This window comes from Aulonocara sp. 'chitande type north' Nkhata Bay, linkage group LG14, assembly GCF_057382095.1.
Source record: "Aulonocara sp. 'chitande type north' Nkhata Bay isolate Kocher_YH1m ecotype deep benthic linkage group LG14, A_spYH_male_GT1.1, whole genome shotgun sequence".
Taxonomy (NCBI): Eukaryota; Metazoa; Chordata; class Actinopteri; order Cichliformes; family Cichlidae; genus Aulonocara; species Aulonocara sp. 'chitande type north' Nkhata Bay.
Genome location: NC_141357.1, coordinates 2,471,081 through 2,491,975, shown reverse-complemented (window position 1 = coordinate 2,491,975; position 20,895 = coordinate 2,471,081). Strand labels below are relative to the sequence as shown.

Genomic DNA, 20,895 nt, shown 5'->3' with positions numbered 1-20,895 from the left:
GAACGTCCCATCACTAGTGTCTAACGCGTATATGGCGTTTGTTGCATTTCAGTGAATATGGGAAGTAGTCCACTTATGTCAGTCGTTGTGAGTTCAGAATTTTTACACCAAAGTCGTAAATACTTATTTAAAGTTTGTCATAATGCTTGCAGAGGCGGATCTAGAAGGGTGGCATGGGGTGGCAAGTGTCACCCTAAAATGATCTCTTGCCACCCCAAGTGCCACCCTAGTTTTACATATGACAGTGTTGTTTATTAAAATAAGATAGTATTAACACTTTAAGTGCAGTTACAGTTAACAGTGAATATAAATTCTAAAACTGAATATATTGCATAGTGTTACCCCCCTCCACCATTAACAAATGGTTCAACCCACAGAGCAGACCTCTTGTTTTCAGTAGTAGTCAAGAACGGCCAATTATACCCTGGACCACAGAGGGTTAAATTTGAAAACGGTTTAAAAACAAACAAACATCCCCATTCTAAAATGTCATGTGACAATCTGATTCATAAAGAGTGATGATGTCACAAGGACATGTGATGATGTCACAAGGACATGCCTTTGATCCTTTGAAGTTTTTCTATAAATAGGGGTCAGGAGCAGCAAGTTTTAGTCAGTTTGTTCGCAGCCTTCAAACGTTCGACCAGAGATACATTTGAAAGTATTTGTAAACCTCTTCAGAGTCACTGTGCACAGGATTAAAAATGTATCCACGAAAACACCAACAAGGAATAAACAATCTTGCTGCCTCTCCTTCGAGGTCTGGCCGGCCACTCACTGCAAGAGGTAAGCCTGATATGACACGATCCATTGGTGCCTCGTCAGTCCAAAGGACATTACAGGAAAACTCCGACCTACATGCAAAAATTAAACAAATTGAAGAAGAGAAGCTTCAACTGGAGGAGAAGTGCAGACAATTGGAAGCACGAAATCAAGAGCTGGAAAAACAACAGCAACGCCAGCCTTACACAAAAATTATTAGTGAGGCCTGGGAAGGAAAGTTTGGTGAAGCACGAGAGAGGATTTTGGTCCTGATGAAGGAAAACAAGACAAAGAGTGCTGAATTAAAAGAAACGTCTGCCCAGCTTCAACGCGCGAATGCTACTATTGGGGAGATGCAAAGGGATCTCCAAAACATGGAGCAAAAGAATCAGGCGCTCCAAGGAACGCTTGATGAAGCTATGGAACAAACTGCACAAATCCTCGGACAGAAAAAGGAAGGGGTCACACAAATGCAGGACCAACTCAAAGGCATAAAGAAAAAATACGAAGTGCTGAAAGTCAGGCTGGATGAAACAGAGTGCAAAAATAAAGAGCTTCTTCAAGAGAAAGAGCAACAGGAAGAAGAAAAAAAACGTATTCTCCAGGACTTGGAGAGAAGAAATGAGCAGTTAGAAAAGATGCACGAGGAAAAACAACAGCAAAATACAGACAACCGCAATCTATTAAAAGAAATGGAGCAAAGATGCCAGAAACTTGAGAAGGAAGTTGAAGAAACAACCGATCAGCTGAGAACCCTCATCCTAGAGAAAAAAGTGGTCGTGGAAAAGCTCATGGAAAAGAAGAAAAAACGTTTCCGCTTCTTCTGGAGGAGGGACACTCCTGCTTTTTCTACTTTTTCTATTTTTTCTACTGCAGATGTCACCTCGTCTCCCTCCACCTCTGTTCCATCTTAATTTTCACCTCTCCTCTCCCCTTCTCTCCTAACACTTCTTCCCTCTCTCCTTCATCTTTTTTCACCCCAACCAGTCCCGGCAGTTGACTGCCCCTCGTGAGCCTGGTTCTGCCGGAAGTTTCTGCCCGTTTAAAGGCAGTTTTTCTTCCCCACTGTCGCCTAGTGCTTGCTCAGAGGGGATTGTTGGGGTTTTCTCTTTTCTTTTTTTTCCCTTCTTATTACCATTTTCCTTTATTTACCGATTTGTTTTGTTTACTTTTCTTTTACGTTGTTTCTTTATTTACTTGTTTAACTTTTTTTCAACTTATGTAATAAACTAATAAACCAATTGAATTTATCCTCTGCGTATTTTACATCTAATCTTTAAAGAATATTTCCAAAACATTTTCAAACATCACGATCTGTCTTTTGTTTGCTTGTTAAAACCCCGTAAATGGTGAAGTAAAAACCCTGTGATATGGTTTAAAACATCAAAATAGACTAAACAACTAGTCTAAAACCAAGAGACACTTAAATATTAAGTTAAACCTCTGGGGTCGCCGGACACGTCGGCGCGTCAAAATCACATGACCAATTTACTGCTTTACTGGCCGAATATAGTTGGTGAGAAACACTCAGTTGTGTTACATTGCTGTGTGTTTGTATAACGAGTCACTTAACTGGTGCTGTGAACATAAAGCAGCTTGTTGCCTGCTGGAGCATTTCGGTGTGTTGGGAAGCTGCTGAAGCAGAATGACCACACTTGAAAAATGTGTAGAAATTGTGAGCTGGCCTTAAGTGTATCAAGTACTGTGTGAGTCTCAGTTTGTCATGTCTCTGTGTTTTTCAGGATACATCAGGATTGGCTGGTGTTTGCTGCATGGGCTGCTTACCAGTAGTGTTTCTCCCTCTTTACTCACTGCGTGTATCTCTTGATGGTAATGCACCCTCTGCTTAGCTCGCTGGATCTGTGAGCACAACTTTTGAATGACTTTGCTGAAAATAACTTGAATAATTTCTGCATTTCTCCTAAGCAGGTATATGCAGTTGATCATACATGTACCATATGTGAAGAGGGGCATTTCAAGACTATTTAAAATACTTTTTTTAGGTCTTACTGACCACATAAGGCACTTTAGACTCAAAGTTACCTTTAACCATACAGCGCTTTATTCTGTAAACTTCAAGCACTTTATCTGCCTCAGTTTAATAATAAATTAACCCACAATGCTTCACATACTCTGGACTATTTAAAAGGATCCTTCTATGGCCTCTGACAGTGGACTCATGTCTGTGCTTGTCCTGCTAGACCTTAGTGCAGCGTTCGATACTGTCGACCATAATATCCTATTAGAGCGATTAGAACATGCTGTAGGTATTACAGGTACTGTGCTGCAGTGGTTTGTATCATATCTATCTAATAGACTCCAGTTTGTGCATGTAAATGGAGAGTCCTCTTCACACACTGAGGTTAATTATGGAGTTCCACAGGGTTCAGTGCTAGGACCAATTCTGTTTACATTATACATGCTTCCCTTAGGCAGCATCATTAGAAGACATAGCATACATTTACACTGCTATGCAGATGACACCCAGCTCTATCTGTCCATGAAGCCAGATAACACACACCAATGAGTTAAACTGCAGGAATGTCTTAAAGACATAAAGACCTGGATGGCCGCTAACTTTCTGCTTCTTAATTCAGATCAAACTGAGGTTATTGTACTCGGCCCTGAAAAGCCTAGAAATATGGTATCTAAGCAGATTCTTACTCTGGATGGCATTACCTTGGCCTCCAGTAACACTGTGAGGAACCTTGGAGTCATTTTTGACCAGGACATGTCCTTCAACGCACATATTAAGCAAATATGTAAGACTACTTTCTTCCATTTGTGCAACATCTCTAAAGTTAGAAATATCCTGTCTCAGAGTGACGCTGAAAAACTAGTTCATGCATTTATTACTTCCAGGCTGGACGACTGTAATTCATTATTATCAGGAAGTCCTAAAAACTCCCTGAAAAGCCTTCAGCTGATCCAAAATGCTGCAGCAAGAGTCCTGACAGGGACTAGAAAGAGAGAGCAGATTTCTCCTGTTTTGGCTTCCTGTTAAATCCAGAATTCAAAATCCTGCTCCTCACATACAAGGTCTTAAACAATCAGGCCTGATTTGTCCTCCTTCTTTTCTCACAGAGCATGGAAGCTCCTATTTTAATCCTAAAACTGTACTAAGAGACTTTGCTAAGTTTTCCTTTAATTTGTCACCCATCCGTAAACCCTGAACAGATCTTTATAAATAACTGAAGAAACAGATTTTTGTCGATTTTGCACAGATAATGTAACAACGTAACTGTGCAGGTAGTGCTGAAATAACCAAAGAAGGAAGGGAGTAACGTAGAAATGAATTAGCTACAGTGAGTTATATATGATAGTATAAATGGTCTGTTTGAATATAATGTTGACAGTGATGTGTGACTAATGTAAACGTTCAGGAAATAAGTGTAGCACTTTATAACAATGCTGCACTATTAAGCATTATTAAGGTATTAGTAAGGTGCTGGTCTTTGTGAGTCCATGTTTTGTCCTGATGTACATTGCGGGTGAATTCAGGGTCCTGGTGATGATGTTTTGACACCAGCTTTTTATCTATAAGCAATAATATATTATGGCGGAGTCCATTAAGCTTTGATGAAGTTTTTATCACTTGTGTTTTCCATATGACAAGTAAGAACTGTCTGCATGGGCTGCTTGAATATGAGCTTCACACTGTTCTTAGTGCAGATAAGAACTGTTTAATCCCATCTAAGCCCCACTGTTCTCTGTGCAGCAGTGGACGGCTGGCTGGCAAGGAGGCTGGGCCTGACCTCCAGGTTTGCAGCATGGCTGGATGTAGCTGTCGATAACCTGGGCAGAGGCATGCTGTGGAGTCTGCTGCTTAAGGTCTTACGTTTGAAGCACATCATCACACATGCACAAGGCGATGAAAACGAGGCTGTACTTAAATACCAGCAAAAAATGTTGTGCAGAAGTCAGGAAAGACTTGAGATGAGGTATTGGTGACTAAAGCCGTAATCAACCTGCTGAGGAGGTGTTCGGGGCAGCCTCTGCACAGAGGAAATGGAACAAGGAGGCTTGGTGGTGGGATGAGGAAGTATTCAAAAGTAAAGTGGGATAAGCAGCGAGGTGAAGTAAAGGCGTATTATGAGTTGTGAAGGTGGAGACTGAGGAAGGAGAAAACAACCAACAGAGACATTAAGCTGAAAAGGACGTGCAGAAGGACAGAGAGGGAGAGAGTATTTTGAAGATGGGAGGAGTACTTGGAGGAGGAGCTTATGAATGGGGGGAAATGAGAGGGGGGGGGGGCAGATGAATCACAAAAACACGAGAGGAATCAGAAAAACTCTGCAGTTCTTTGCCGCCTTAACATTTGTGCCACACTAACAGCGGTGGTGCATTGAATTGCTGTGGGGTTGGATGGTGTCTGCACTGGAGTGGTGTGTGTTCATGGATAACCACAACACCCGGGGGCGCAGTGGAAGAACAGCTTCGGCAGCAGCCCCCCACTCGTACAGGCTGTCATGGCAAACGGTAATCAATATTAGATTATTCTGTTATTATATGTTACCTTATATATGTAATCAAGGTAGTTGAATTAGAATACTGCTGTAGATCACATTATACCCTTTAATATAGAGTGTGTGAGCTGTATGTAGTTTAGTTCTCATTATACTTTTGAGTTAACAGAACATATTCACATATTAGTTCATTAGATAAATGTGCATCACTCTGTATCCTTGATCTGCTGGGAATGTGTGACACTGTTTTCTTGACATGCTTAATTGTTGAATCATGAAGAGAAGGTTGTAAGCAGGAGACTCTGTGTCTAAAGACAGGGGAGATAGATAGACCACATTCCACACCCCCACCTTACAGAAAGCAGAGAAACAACTGCCGAGGTCATAACTTAGGCGCTGTAACAGAGAAAAAATGTGATGTTTTGGCTTTTACGACTAGCTGGGGGCCACTAGAGACTATAAAAAGCTGAGCAACCCGTCACCATTTTGAGACATGTGCCTGACCCTCTGGTAGCATCTCTCCTGTCCGGACGTTGTAATGCTCTGACTGTTGAATTGTATGGAAATAAATGATTGTTGATTGAGCATTTATACACCGAGTATTGTCCCTCCTTCAGCCCAAAGATTCAAAGAATTGGGAGAATTCAACAACTTGGTGCCGTGTGACCCGGATCTTTGGTGTGCTGAGGAGGTGCAGATTTGACCTTTGGTGAGATCGTGAGGCGAGGTGAACAGAGGACCGGTCCAAAAATAAAAAGGTAAGCACAGCCTGTTGTATTATAAATACCAAATGTGCATATTGGGCTTTCCAAATTAATCTGTTCGCTGAGTCACATGTATTTTCACAGTAAATTTGTCGGTGTCTGGTTTTTGGCGCAAGATACTAACAACATAAGTTGAGGCTGAATTCCAGTGTGTTAAATAAACTGCTTCTACCGAGATACTAATAACATACTACGTTGGACTAGTTGCAGTAAACTGCTTCTACCGAGATACTAATAACATACTACGTTGGACTAGTTGCAGCCACTTTACCTTCCACATTTAATTTTGTCTAATACTGGCTTCTGTAGCAATAATACGTTAGAATTTCTTCTGAAGACGCGGCCATTAGTCCAGTACATTGAAGTCGAGGTTTGTTTATTTTGTTTATGGTGTCAGTGACGTCCTGGCTTTTGCCGGCTATGAAATAGAAGTTGATTTAAGGAAAAGCAGATGCTGGCTTCACGGTGCAGTTGAACGCTGGCAACGCGAGAGCGAAACACGTCCGTAGGTTTGGTTTATGATACGGCGTGTTCCGGTGGTGCGGCCGTGAAGTGCAGTAGTGGTTGGTGCTAGTTTTAGTACATTGGATAGAGGTTTTGACGGTGGTTTGTGGCGTCAGTCGAGTATAAAGGGCTGCGGTCATAATACAAAGTAAAAATTTAGTACATAGCAACACCTGGTTTATGATGTCAGGTATAACTTCGGGGATGCAAGCATCACTTTTATGATGCGACTTTGCCCCGTGGTGGCGGTCATAAGCGCAGAGAAAGGGGTATTTTGGTCTATGGTGCAGTGTGCTTTCAGAAGATCTAATAGTTGAGCTCAGAGGTTTCTGTGTAAAATTCCCGCTGAGGAAAAGTGTTGTGTGTGAGTGTCAAAGCGCGCTCTGGGTGAGAGTGTGTGTGTGAAGCTGCGAAGCGCGCTCTGGGTGCTGTCTTGTGGGTAAAGCGCGCACTGAGTGAGAGTGTGAGTGAGGCGCGCTCTGAGTGTGTTTTCTGTGTGGAGTGTGAAGCGTGAACACAGTGACAGTGACGGTTGATGTGTTTGATTAGGAGGACATTAGAGCAAATACACATTTTAGGATCAAAGGTTGATGCCTAGTGTACCTGTGGAACTTTGCCCTAGGAGTGGCGACCCTCCTGTCCGTGGACGCGTGGCCAGGACCGGCGGCGTCCGGGTGCCGAGGTGGTGACTTGGGGAGGTGAGGGCCCCCGCATAGCTACGGAAATAACACTGGAACGGCCGTGTAATCACGGGTTCACATTTATTCCGGACTAGAACAAGACACATTTTGCGAACAAACGTTGAGTCTAGATTAGTAAAGAAATATAAAAAGGTTGAATTCCTCGTTTCAGTGGTTGAAATTGTTGTGTGCCTGTCCCCTGACGAGTGTGAAATTAAAATAAAGAGGGAATTTGGAGCCACATAGAGATAGACGGGCATAATTGGGTGTATTACTCTGTGGTGTAATAAAAATAAAAAGGAGAGATAGTAAGAGGTGTGCAGTGGAGAATTATGGAGGAGTAGAGAGAGGAATGTGTTGGGAGACTGGCGTACAGTTTACGCTGTCAAGGTAGGCGTGTTGCCTGCTTATCTGTTTAACATGTGATGAAAATGAAATTAAATAAATCTCTTAGTGTGTTAATACAGGAAGCTGCGGACCTGGACCAACTGCCCCCACAAGCACAGCGGCCGAAGCAAAATTATAGGTAATGGGAACCACACCCAGCACGAATCAGCAGCTGTGAAAAAGACAGCAGCGAGGAGAGAATTAGAGGAGAAATTAAGAGAAGTTTTAACACATAAAATTGGGGCCAACGGACTTGTGGAGGTTGGGAAGGCGTCCGGAGCATCACAACAAAAAGGTGAAACAAAAACACACAAGCAGAGAAATCTGAGAGAAAGGCTCCTTTTAAGGTAACGCCTAGTTTGAGAAAAGATAAAATTAACCTGCTTTTATACAAATGCACATACACGCAATGAAGAAACAGCTTACACTCATGAACACGTGAAGATTTTCCAGCAAGGTTAAAGAAAAATTAACATACTTAAATGATGAAGTCTATACATTACTGACAAAGAAACCCTCTGGGTTGCAGGACAACAATTTAACTAAAAAAAAAAAAAAAAAGGAACACTGGTCTAACCAACCAGGCAAGACACAACAAATTTAGTGGTTAAAAGATTCAAATTGTGACATGTTTTCTGTTGATTGATTAATAAAAGTGATTACTGAATGAAAGAAAGTTCCTTTTTTGGGTTTTTAAACATGATCTTAAGAATTTTAACATGTACCTGTGTTGTCCTGTCAACTTGGTGGGTTAGGAGTTGATTATATCGGGAGACAAAAAACAAAAAAAGGGGGAGAGAAGGCTGACACAGGGCCTGGCCCCGTTGTCTCCCCTCTGAATAACACAGCCAACACAACATCATTTTCCTGTTCGTTTGTTTTTGTTTTTTGTTTTTTGTTTGTTTTTGTTTTGTTTTGTTTTTGTTTTTTCTATACATATTTAATTACAGGCTGCTTTGCCGGCCCTGAAAGCCGAGGCTGACTGGACTCCTGCTCTCCCCCATACGTGACACTGACCAAATGCTGCAACAGCTGGATCCACAACAACGACCTGAGAATGTCAACAGACCTGCAGGAATGTGATCTCATGCAGCAGAGACAGAGAGCACTAAACCTAAGGCCCGTTTCACTACACGGAGGAAAAATTCCCAGACTGCGTCAGCTGACAGAGCTGTGACGAGACGCCCGCCAAGCCCGAATGAAAAGTAAGGCCGAGCGAAAGAATGCTGACCTTGATAACTTTGCATTCACACTGTGCAGGACAGTGATGGACCAACACGGATGATCGGGCGGCAAAAAGGGCGTGACCGAGACAGGAGGAGTAACTGAGGACAGAAGGCACCTCAGAATGGACAAAAACACAGAAGAAGATGCAGGTTTCACCTGCGGTGAACATTGACACTGGAGAAAGGACTGCCCCAATTGGGGTCAGAACCAGGACGGACTGAATTTTGAGCAGCAGCAGCAGCAATGGTCGCAAACAAACTGAAAAAGGAGGGGGGCAGGACCCCAGGGCATGCTTCAGGCCGTGGTTTACCCAGAACACCAGAACAGGAAAGTGATGAACAAACACACACACACACACACACACACACGCACACACACATACACGCTGATGCAATGAAGAATGCTTTGCTTATGCTGATATGCAAAATGCTGCACACAAACATCCCAATGCATAATTATTATGAGGAGCCATTGATTACTTAGAATGTGTTATATGTCACCTAGAAGGCATTTATGTAGATTTTAGGAATAAGGTCTAAAACAGTTTGGTTATGAAAACAATGTCTGTGCGTGATGTCTGTTTATGGCTCAAGGCCTTGACTGAATTCTTTGCTGTGCTTCACACAGCCCTGATGAGGAACAGTGGCACAGAGTGAAATTGATGAATTAATAGTGTAAGTTTTAGGTTGGAGTACGGCATTTTCTGTGATTGAGTTTTAATTCAAGGAGGAACAAAAGGTGTTACGGCACCTGAGGTTCTCATTCCCACACAATATTGTCCCGGCAGGAAGCAAAATGTTCCTGTGAATTTCTGGTTGATTGTTTGGTTTTGTTTAGCGCTAGCTTGATTTTATCAGTGAGCTTTGGCTTGTGTTCTTTCTCGTAAGCGAGAGAGGGATAGTTTTATGCTTGGACATGTCTGCAACGGGCCCTAGTTTGTGTTATTTTAGTAGTATTTTGTTGGTTATGTCTGTTTTCGTTTTTGTTACAGTGCACTGGAGAAAAAACATCTGAGAGGTGTGATCCACCGGTGGTGATATGTTGATATTTTGTGAGTTCATGATTTAACAATCAGCTCTTTAAACCAGGCCTGAAAGATTGAAATTTAAAGCGCTATAAAATATTATTACTGTAAACAGTTGCAAAGTGTGCTTCTCCATGATTGTAATTGGCTTGGGAGAAATTCACTTATAGGGAACACTGAGAAGTTCTGAGTCTAAAGGATTGCACCGAGTCAATCCGGCCCAAAAAACAACAAGGAATTGTTTTCCTTTAAAATGATGACGTCATCTTGCTGGTGATGGAGGCTCGAATAGGTTGCGCGTGAGACTCCATTATCAGCAACATCTGGTATGAATGTGTATGGAGGTATGCATGTGAATGGACTGTGATGGACTGACGACTAAAAGTTTTGACTGACTTGATACTGAGACAATGACTGCACCAACTTTAGGATTCGTAAATGCCAATAAACAATTCATAAACAATTCACCCAGCCGACAAGAGAAGGGTGGATGCTTCGCTTTGTTTTGTTTTGTTTTTTCAGGAGCAGGAGGATAAGAGAGACTGGAGGAGGAGACTCTAGCTTCACATAAGTATGAACTGCAGACTTAACACTGTGGTTGCTGATTTTGAGTTACTGATGTTTGCATTAAGAAAACTGTGCTATATTAGCTGTGTTTTGAGTAAGGTATCATGTTATATTATTGGGAATGCCAAATGCTACAGTGGAGATAACTATTGATATCACTCATGACTGGAATATGCTATTATTAACCATAGCAGGCCACTGTAAAAAGTCAATTAAATTTTATAGAGGAAAATCGCCAAAATTGAACAATACCTATGAATGACTGGCCACATTCAGAATAGAGATATGCAATAATAAACATTGGTCCACGTGATTTAGGTTCTCACTTGAAATAGTAAGTTATTAAATGTAGAATATAATTGACAGGGACATTTGATAGGATGTGGTACTGAAAAAGAACAAGAGCAAAGTAAATAAAGAAAATATTGTGTTTAGTTTGGATAAATTCAAATTAAAATGTACCATTACACTCAGAGGATCAATATGGAATAAAACATATGCAAAATTTGTAGGAAGTACATGACTGATAACTGTTCTGTCCTGAGCGTTTGTTTCCAGAGCACCCACTTGACCACACCAACAGTTTCTCGCCACCGAGGAGGGGTACTTGCAAAAAGAATAAAATAAAAATCTGAGTTTAACAAAACATTTTAAATGTAAATATCAAGCTTACCTTTCTTTTTCCATGAAATGTGCTTGTGGGCACGCCAGCCATTTTGAAAAGGTGGGCAAAACAATTGGCAAGGCCACACCCCCACACATGTGATATAATTTTAAAGGTACTGTTGCCCTCTCTAAGAAACATCAGGAATTAGAGGAGTGGCAAGTAGAGTATGCGAGCTACAAGCAAAAACTAAAATGTGTACTACAGTGTGCAAAAATGAAATACTGGGTCATCAGGGGGACATGAGGGACATTTATAAAACTAAAAGTCCCACTAACCTTAAAGTGCACTTGAAAAGCTCACACAAGAAGGTTAACCTAGCTTACCTAGAAGACCTCATCAGGGGGAGCACACTCCCCCTCCTTGAAGAGCTCACCCACTCAACCCGCATCCCCAGAAAACAGCTAACCCCAGATAAGGCAGCGTGATGTATCCCGAGACAACAGGACTGGGACATCTAAATAAAGGTGTGAAACAATCGCCTTCAAAAGGTTATCAATTCACTTGAACCAAAATTAGGACCACACGGTGCGGCAAGAGTTAATAGTTATTAGTCTCAACACCCAAGGATAACCAGAAGAGCATGACTGATATGATGGAACTGGGATTTTGTTACACTTAATTTTTGCAAAACACAAATAAAACTAAATTGAAACTAAGGATTTTCAGAAAATAAAAACTAAACTAGCAAAGAATTGGTAAAAACTAATTACAACTGGTAAAAATTGAAAATCTGGAGTCGAAACTAAATAAAAATAACAACTAATGGAAATGGCGAAAAGTTTAAAACCCTGGTGCAGAGATTGGCAAATCTGACCAGGAAACGTTATAAAATGGATTGTCAGGATAGTCAGCGTTAAAGCCACTTTTGACAGTCCATACTAGGATGGCATTGGACATCTTCGGGGCAGAAAAGGGTTGGTGTGACCAAGGTGTGGTTTGGCTTGTTGTATGTACATTTCAAAATGTTACAGCTCTGGATGGACCAGTTACCAGATATGATGACACTAACCTTCTCTTTTAAGTGTCTAGCTCCAATGAATTGACACATGGGAGTGTGTCAAAAAGGGGGAGTTGAGTCCGAACATCAAACAATGGTGTTATGAACATTTTATGACTTTATTTCTGTGTTTAATAATTTAGCTATGGTAAAACTTAAGCTTATAATGTGTTAGACTTAGAAATGGTTCATTAATTTTTGATTTATTTTACACACACATAGATTATGATTAGAATAGGTTCTGAACATAATATTTTAAACCAAATTTGAATCATTAGAAGAACAATGGATAACAATATTAGATTATCAAGGCTAGGGAGAGAGGTGTTTTGGTTTTCTCTCTCTTGCAGAGAAAGGAACAGACACCAGACGGGGACCCGGAGATGTGAGGACCCTTCACAGCAGGGACAGATGTAGGGACTGCCGAGACAGCAACTGGGGTCAAGTGTCATGACGTTTGGGCTCCTGGAGAACATGGATCCCACAAACACAGCAATAACCATGAAGGGGTTGGCGAAAACGAGGAACACCAGACCAACGAGGTTCAAGAGGCTCTTGGCAAAAAGGGGGACACGCCGGTGAACCCAAAACACACAGATCTTTGTTTGAAATCGGGGCAGAATAATCCAGAACTGTGCAATGACTAAAGGGTGGTCTAACCCCGGAGGTCGAAGAAAGAAGCTGAGAATCACCCAACTGGAAGATATTGGTAGCTGCAGCAATAAAAATAAAGGTTAAAAGCTCCTTAGACAGAGGTTCTAGTCTAAGTACATTTGAAAGGTATAAGGGGGCATTAAAATGGGAGTGGAAAACTGGAGCACCAAAATAAAGCTGTGGGAGAACTGGGGAGTGATGGGAGAGTCATCTGTAACTGCTGTTATGGTTGTAAATCTAACTTTGCTTGCATCTGAACTGCGTGAACACAGAGGTCATCCCACATATGGTCCACCCGTTAAAGGGGGACAGAGGGCCTCAGGATCAAGAAAACTTGGACCTTGCAACCCTGGAGTGCATGTTGTAAGTGATCTCTTTCAGAGATCAAAAGGGGGAATTATTAGATTATTCTGTTATTATATGTTACCTTATATATGTAATCAAAGTAGTTGAATTAGAATACTGCTGTAGATCACATTATACCCTTTAATATAGAGTGTGTGAGCTGTATGTAGTTTAGTTCTCATTATACTTTTGAGTTAACAGAACATATTCACATATTAGTTCATTAGATAAATGTGCATCACTCTGTATCCTTGATCTGCTGGGAATGTGTTACACTGTTTTCTTGACATGCTTAATTGTTGAATCATGAAGAGAAGGTTGTAAGCAGGAGACTCTGTGTCTAAAGACAGGGGAGATAGATAGACCACATTCCACACCCCCACCTTACAGAAAGCAGAGAAACAACTGCCGAGGTCATAACTTAGGCGCTGTAACAGAGAAAAAATGTGATGTTTTGGCTTTTACGACTAGCTGGGGGCCACTAGAGACTATAAAAAGCTGAGCAACCCGTCACCATTTTGAGACATGTGCCTGACCCTCTGGTAGCATCTCTCCCGTCCGGACGTTGTAATGCTCTGACTGTTGAATTGTATGGAAATAAATGATTGTTGATTGAGCATTTATACACCGAGTATTGTCCCTCCTTCAGCCCAAAGATTCAAAGAATTGGGAGAATTCAACACCGCCTTAACATTTGTGCCACACTAACAGCGGTGGTGCATTGAATTGCTGTGGGGTTGGATGGTGTCTGCACTGGAGTGGTGTGTGTTCATGGATAACCACAACACCCGGGGGCGCAGTGGAAGAACAGCTTCGGCAGCAGCCCCCCACTCGTACAGGCTGTCATGGCAAACGGTAATCCTCCTGCCAACGTGTTTGAGCTAGTGCTGGTACACAGCTCCACATAAATGTCTTGCTGCCGGGGTTTCGGACACCTCTGGGAGTTTGGGTGGTGGGCGGCTTGCCTCCCTGTGTGGCTGTATCCATGCCAGTGGGAGGGCTGTCCCACTGGTTGGAGCTGCCTTTGTGGATCCAGCATGTGGGGATGTTGCTGCTGGTTGCAGGCCGAGTGCTGGCTCTGTCAGCTGAGGTTATGTGGCAAACGCTCATGTGTCTGAAACATGAACCCAAACGGTCCACTGGAGAACTCTCTCACAGATGTTTTCTCTGCAGGTGTGGTGCATATGGACACACATCGAGCACCTGGAAGAAACTAAGAGCTCGATTTCTCTTTTTAAATCACATTTGATTTTGCATTTGGCAGATGAGGCTCATCCTGTTACCTTGACACTGTGGAATAATGCTTTTGTCATTTAGAGGGGACAGGAAGTCTTTGGAATGTCAGCAGTACTTGAACACCTGCATTGTCATTGCTGTTATTCCCCCAGAAAGACAGTTTACCAAAGGGAAATCTGTGAGACTTAAGACTTTGATGGTTAGATAAAATGCATTTGAAATATATTTATATACTTTATTTGACCATTTAAAAGGCTTAAAATGCAACGTTACTGTAAAAATCTAATAAAGCAAATGTGTGCAGTGTTTACTGTAAATGTGTTGTGTGTGCAAAGTGTTTAGTGGCCGTTACATCCCGAGAAAAGGAAATTATCTGCTAATGTAACTGTATTGGAAAGGCAGCATGGTGCTGCAGTGGCTGGCACTTTGTTCGTCGTTCTTCACGTGGGAACTTCTCCACTGTTCAAACGTCCGCTCGGACAGCTGCGTGCTGCTGCAGGAAAAACAGCAGAGCCTTCTAGAGAAATGTGGCATATACCATTTATTCCTTTGTTATCTTAACTGTGTGCTTAGCATCACTGTCCTGTTATAGTGCCCTTGAGCAAGTTATCATCAAGGATGTTTACGTATGGTGCTGCATTGCTCTTTCCCTCATCCTTGAGTCATTTCCCAGTTCCTGCTGCCGAAAACATCCCTACAGTGCAATGTTCCCTCTAAGCTGCACGCGTGCGCAATTGCGCACTGCTGGCACGGTCTCTGCGCACAGAAAATTTGCGTTGCGCACGGAAAATAATTCTGACCTGAATTGAAATTAAAATTAATACTTTAACAATTCTATTTTGCAGTGTTAGTCAGTGAGTGACTGGCTGCTCCCGTATGGGATCAGAACGAGGCCACCTTATCCCACAGTCCAGCCAATGATGCGATTCACATTCGTATATACGCAGCTAATCAACGTAGCTGACAGGCTGACAGCGTACTTATGTGCTGACACCGGTGTTTTAGCAAAGCGGCTGATGTGGAGTGAAGCCACGTTAATGACAACGTGTACAACCACTGGAGATGTGAGGAGTCGAACATTAACTCTGCTCTTCCAGGGCACCCTGCAGACTTGGCTGCTGGCAGTGGCGAGGGAGTGCGGCCGCCGCTGGGATGACGTGAACGCCAATCATAGGTCGACTGCAGGTATGCGAGTCAGACCTTCTCAGGAGGTTTCACTTTTCGCTCTTCTTTATAATTGACCCTTGTTTTCTCTCTCTCAGCTCCTGGTCTCAGAGTGGGAGGGATATGAAGCACAGAGGGAGGAGCTTGTCGTTTGGTTGGCTGATATGGATGTCCACCTGAGTGAGGTTGACCGGCTGACAGGAAACACCTGTGAAAAACTGAAACAACTGCAGGTGTGGGGTTGTTTTGATATGACATATATTTGATATGATACATACGTCAGAGACATTGTCCTAAACTGGACTAACAAAGAACCATGAGTCCAACATGAAACTTACCCTTCGGGCAGGCACAAATTTCTATGAACTTGCAAGAACTGTGTAGGACATGAAACAGTGTGTGTCAGATCCTGAATTTGAAATTTCCACTGAAATCACGGGTAAGAGGCAAGTGGAACCAAGCTGGCTTCTGCTAAATGGGTCAAACTGGGCAGAAAGTACACAAACACATAACATCCTTATAGAATATGATGTAACACTATCGATCAACTTACCTCAGAATATATAAAGCATATAAACAATTACAGCAATATGATGCAACAAACACAGCAGTGCTACTAATCCAAAATACTCAAAGCTTCATAGAACTGAAACCAACATTTATTTTTAGGCCTTCGTCGTGTCGCTGTGACGTAATCGGCCTTAAAATGCGGCCTTTAAGGCTGCAGACCCTGAATTGGGATACAGCCTCTGAATCGGTGCATCTTGTAGCTGTGTCGTCTTAAATTGGTCATGTGATTTTGACGCGCCGACGCGTCCGGCGACCCCAGAGGTTTAACTTAATATTTAAGTGTCTCTTGGTTTTAGACTAGTTGTTTAGTCTAATTTGATGTTTTAAACCAGAAAAGGAAGAAGAGGGCTTAGAATTACAGGTAAGAACTGCTCAGTGGTATGTGATAAACTGTAAATGTAAAGCTTACAGGTCAGTCCTCATGTTTTTAAATCAGATTTTGAGTCTGTACATGGCACATTATGCTTTTGCATGTTGTGAAATGTGCTGCAAAACAAACTGAGGTAAACTAACTGGTTTACTGTGATGGATTTAAAGTGCGTGTGACTGGTGCGCAGTGGCTGTGGTGCTCACGGTCAGAGTTCAGTCACAAAGAGGGTAACAGAGATGAATTTAAAGTTAAGGTGATGGTGCTTAGATTCATTCACAGACTGAAACCTTCACACCAACTTTATCCTGTGTCTCTTAGTTTTAGACTAGTTGTTTAGTCTATTTTGATGTTTTAAACCATATCACAGGGTTTTTACTTCACCATTTACGGGGTTTTAACAAGCAAACAAAAGACAGATCGTGATGTTTGAAAATGTTTTGGAAATATTCTTTAAAGATTAGATGTAAAATACGCAGAGGATAAATTCAATTGGTTTATTAGTTTATTACATAAGTTGAAAAAAAGTTAAACAAGTAAATAAAGAAACAACGTAAAAGAAAAGTAAACAAAACAAATCGGTAAATAAAGGAAAACGGTAATAAGAAGGGAAAAAAAAGAAAAGAGAAAACCCCAACAATCCCCTCTGAGCAAGCACTAGGCGACAGTGGGGAAGAAAAACTGCCTTTAAACGGGCAGAAACTTCCGGCAGAACCAGGCTCACGAGGGGCAGTCAACTGCCGGGACTGGTTGGGGTGAAAAAAGATGAAGGAGAGAGGGAAGAAGTGTTAGGAGAGAAGGGGAGAGGAGAGGTGAAAATTAAGATGGAACAGAGGTGGAGGGAGACGAGGTGACATCTGCAGTAGAAAAAATAGAAAAAGTAGAAAAAGCAGGAGTGTCCCTCCTCCAGAAGAAGCGGAAACGTTTTTTCTTCTTTTCCATGAGCTTTTCCACGACCACTTTTTTCTCTAGGATGAGGGTTCTCAGCTGATCGGTTGTTTCTTCAACTTCCTTCTCAAGTTTCTGGCATCTTTGCTCCATTTCTTTTAATAGATTGCACTTATCTGTATTTTGCTGTTGTTTTTCCTCGTGCATCTTTTCTAACTGCTCATTTCTTCTCTCCAAGTCCTGGAGAATACGTTTTTTTTCTTCTTCCTGTTGCTCTTTCTCTTGAAGAAGCTCTTTATTTTTGCACTCTGTTTCATCCAGCCTGACTTTCAGCACTTCGTATTTTTTCTTTATGCCTTTGAGTTGGTCCTGCATTTGTGTGACCCCTTCCTTTTTCTGTCCGAGGATTTGTGCAGTTTGTTCCATAGCTTCATCAAGCATTCCTTGGAGCGCCTGATTCTTTTGCTCCATGTTTTGGAGATCCCTTTGCATCTCCCCAATAGTAGCATTCGCGCGTTGAAGCTGGGCAGACGTTTCTTTTAATTCAGCACTCTTTGTCTTGTTTTCCTTCATCAGGACCAAAATCTTCTCTCGTGCTCTACCAAACTTTCCTTCCCAGGCCTCACTAATAATTTTTGTGCAAGGCTGGCGTTGCTGTTGTTTTTCCAGCTCTTGATTTCGTGCTTCCAATTGTCTGCACTTCTCCTCCAGTTGAAGCTTCTCTTCTTCAATTTGTTTAATTTTTGCATGTAGGTCGGAGTTTTCCTGTAATGTCCTTTGGACTGATGAGGCACCAATGGATCGTGTCATATCAGGCTTACCTCTTGCAGTGAGTGGCCGGCCAGACCTCGAAGGAGAGGCAGCAAAATTGTTTATTCCTTGTTGGTGTTCTCGTGGATCCATTTTTAATCCTGTGCACAGTGACTCTGAAGAGGTTTACAAATACTTTCAAATGTATCTCTGGTCGAACGTTTGAAGGCTGCGAACAAACTGACTAAAACTTGCTGCTCCTGACCCCTATTTATAGAAAAACTTCAAAGGATCAAAGGCATGTCCTTGTGACATCATCACATGTCCTTGTGACATCATCACTCTTTATGAATCAGATTGTCACATGACATTTTAGAATGGGGATGTTTGTTTGTTTTTAAACCGTTTTCAAATTTAACCCTCTGTGGTCCAGGGTAGAATTGGCCGTTCTTGACTATTTTTGATTTGACCTCTATATTTCACCTTTAAAATATGTTTTTCTTGCCTTATTTGGCACCATTATTTTCAGCACTACCTCAAATATCTGAAATTTGAGTTATTGTTTTCATTTTGGTATACTATATTAGCACAGTTCATCTAAATTAATAACACAATAAATTGTGTGTGCATCTCCTGTTTTGTCATGGTTGTATGTCCCGGTTCGTGACAGGCTGCATGAGCTCATCTGGTGGGAGTGTAGTACTGTAGTATTTCAGGCATAAAAACGTGGTTTTCACAGACCTTGTCACAGGGTCTGAGTTGGAAGATTTTGGTAAAGCTTTGTCCCTGAGGTAGTTGAAAAACCCCAGTTGGGTAAAGCGTTTGGGTTTTTTTGTTAACAGACATGCTTATCTATTTAGTTGGTGTTTTTTTTTTTTTCAGCTAAATTTTTTAGTGCAATTAGCACTTTCAGCATCAATCCATAGCAATGTGTTGTATTTTTCACATTGTCTGTGTGTAAAATACATATGTAAGCATAGATTACACAAAGGATCCTGCACGCCAAGCTGGATACAAATAGAAATCCCTGGAAACAATTCTTTCTGCGCTTAAGAGCAGCTTCCTATTGCAACGCTGGAGGATTTGTCACCATTACTGGATACGCTGCAGAAGCACAGCAAAGCAGTGACTGTGTGGAGTCGAAAACTATTACACCAACTACACTACACACTCACCCACATTACCCCAATCACTGGCGTGTTTACACAACAGAGACGCTGAGTCTTTGTTACGGGCGCCAGCCACTGTGACCTCGTTGTGTGGATGTCACGGGGTGAAACGGGACAAGTTATTTAGAGTTTTTATTGTGCATGTTTTGCAATGTTTTATCTGTTTTAATATTTTAATATTGTATATTGGGTTTGTTTGTATGAGCTTTATTGCATGTTTTTATCTTATTTAAATTGAACACCTGTCCTGGAAAGACTCCGCCCCTACCTGATAATAAACTGTTCACACCTGCGAGAGATCCCAGAGAGGCCAATAAGAGGGCCTGGCAGACCAAAGGAAGCGGTTCGACCGAGAGGCTTGAGAGACGGCCAGGAGTAAGTGGTGCCAGGCGGCAGCGCCTGCAAGCCGAAGGGGCTGGTGGAGCTGGGCGTTAGGAGAACGGACAGTACCAGCGCACAGGGCACCAGCGCAGAGGGCACCAGTGCAGAGAGTGACAGTACCAGCGGGGAGAGCGGAGACAGCACCAGCGGAAGGCACGGGACGGCTGTGTGGCTTTGCAGTTTTTAAGAGCGGCGGGCGGAGTTGAGAGCTCTGCCCACCCGGGGTAAGTCTTTGACTTATCCCCTTTTATTGAATAAAAACTGCCGGAAGAATAGTGACTGCCGCTCCTCCCTTTCTCTAGCATATCAAGACGCGAATGCGGAAAGGAAGGAGAGGACTCCGCTGGGTTTCCCTTTTACTTCGCTGGATTTCTTAACTCCCTGGGACTTTTATGCTGTGGTGGATTCCACTGGACTTTTAATGTTGTGTTTTATTGATTTTTATTGTGTTATCCCTTGGCCAAGGTTGTTTTAATTTATCTTACATTTTTAACTATTTAAATATAATAAATTATATTTTTAATCTTACAGTTTAAATTGTGTGTTTCCCTTGGCGGCTCCACTGCTCTGCCCGTTTTTAGGAAGGTCTCCTTCCTTTTAAAAACACAAAACATCTTGGAAATAAAATCAGCCTTTCCGCTCCGTTACATGGACACAGAGAGACCTTGCTGTGACTCGCGTCTTCCCTGCTGTGGATTTCTGGAAACCGCGCTTAAAGCAAGCACAAGACTTCTTTCGTAAAGTGTGCCTTCCTGAACTTGTTGGGAAATACTTCTGGAAACAACGTGCTGCTCTAAATAGCCTGTAATGTTTCATGTTGTGGTTAAAGATTGATGACAGCTGTGTGGTGCGATGTAAATAGTTTGCATTTCATTTTTATGTGATTGCTGTGTACATGTGAATAGATCTATAATAAAGAAAAACAAACAAATATACTATTCTTTTTTGTTTTATTAAAACAACTTCACACAAAGTACAGCTATTTACAATGTACCGACCCGGAAGTGCTTTCGCCCGGAGCTGCCGCACCCGCGGTCAATCCACCAGCTGCTGCCAATCAACTACCATCTTCAGCAGGGCTACTTAATGGTGTGGCTGAGCGACAGACAGCGCTGGAGTATTGCACTAAGCCTGGGATTGACGGAGGATTCACGGACACTAAGGAAGCACTTGGAGGAGAGACGGGCACTCACTACCACGCACGGGCTTACACGGAAGGAGGGACGCACTATCACCATTGTTGCACATTTGAACTGTTGTCACCTTGCTGCACTGTAAATAAATGCACTGTCATTATTTCTGAGCTCCGCGCCTGAGTCCACTCTT

The 20,895-nt window shown here is 42.2% G+C and overlaps 1 long non-coding RNA gene and 1 pseudogene across 1 annotated transcript; both read left to right on the top strand.

The window, feature by feature from the left end:
- The first annotated feature begins 1,115 nt into the window (after window positions 1-1,115).
- Window positions 1,116-14,997, top strand: LOC147313868 (uncharacterized; annotated as a pseudogene).
- Window positions 14,998-15,353: 356 nt separating this feature from the next.
- On the top strand, window positions 15,354-20,518 carry LOC147313867 (uncharacterized). Its single transcript, XR_015124581.1, has 3 exons — window positions 15,354-15,465; window positions 15,543-15,677; window positions 19,444-20,518. It is a non-coding gene; the product is annotated as an uncharacterized LOC147313867 (long non-coding RNA).
- The last annotated feature ends 377 nt before the right edge of the window (window positions 20,519-20,895 follow it).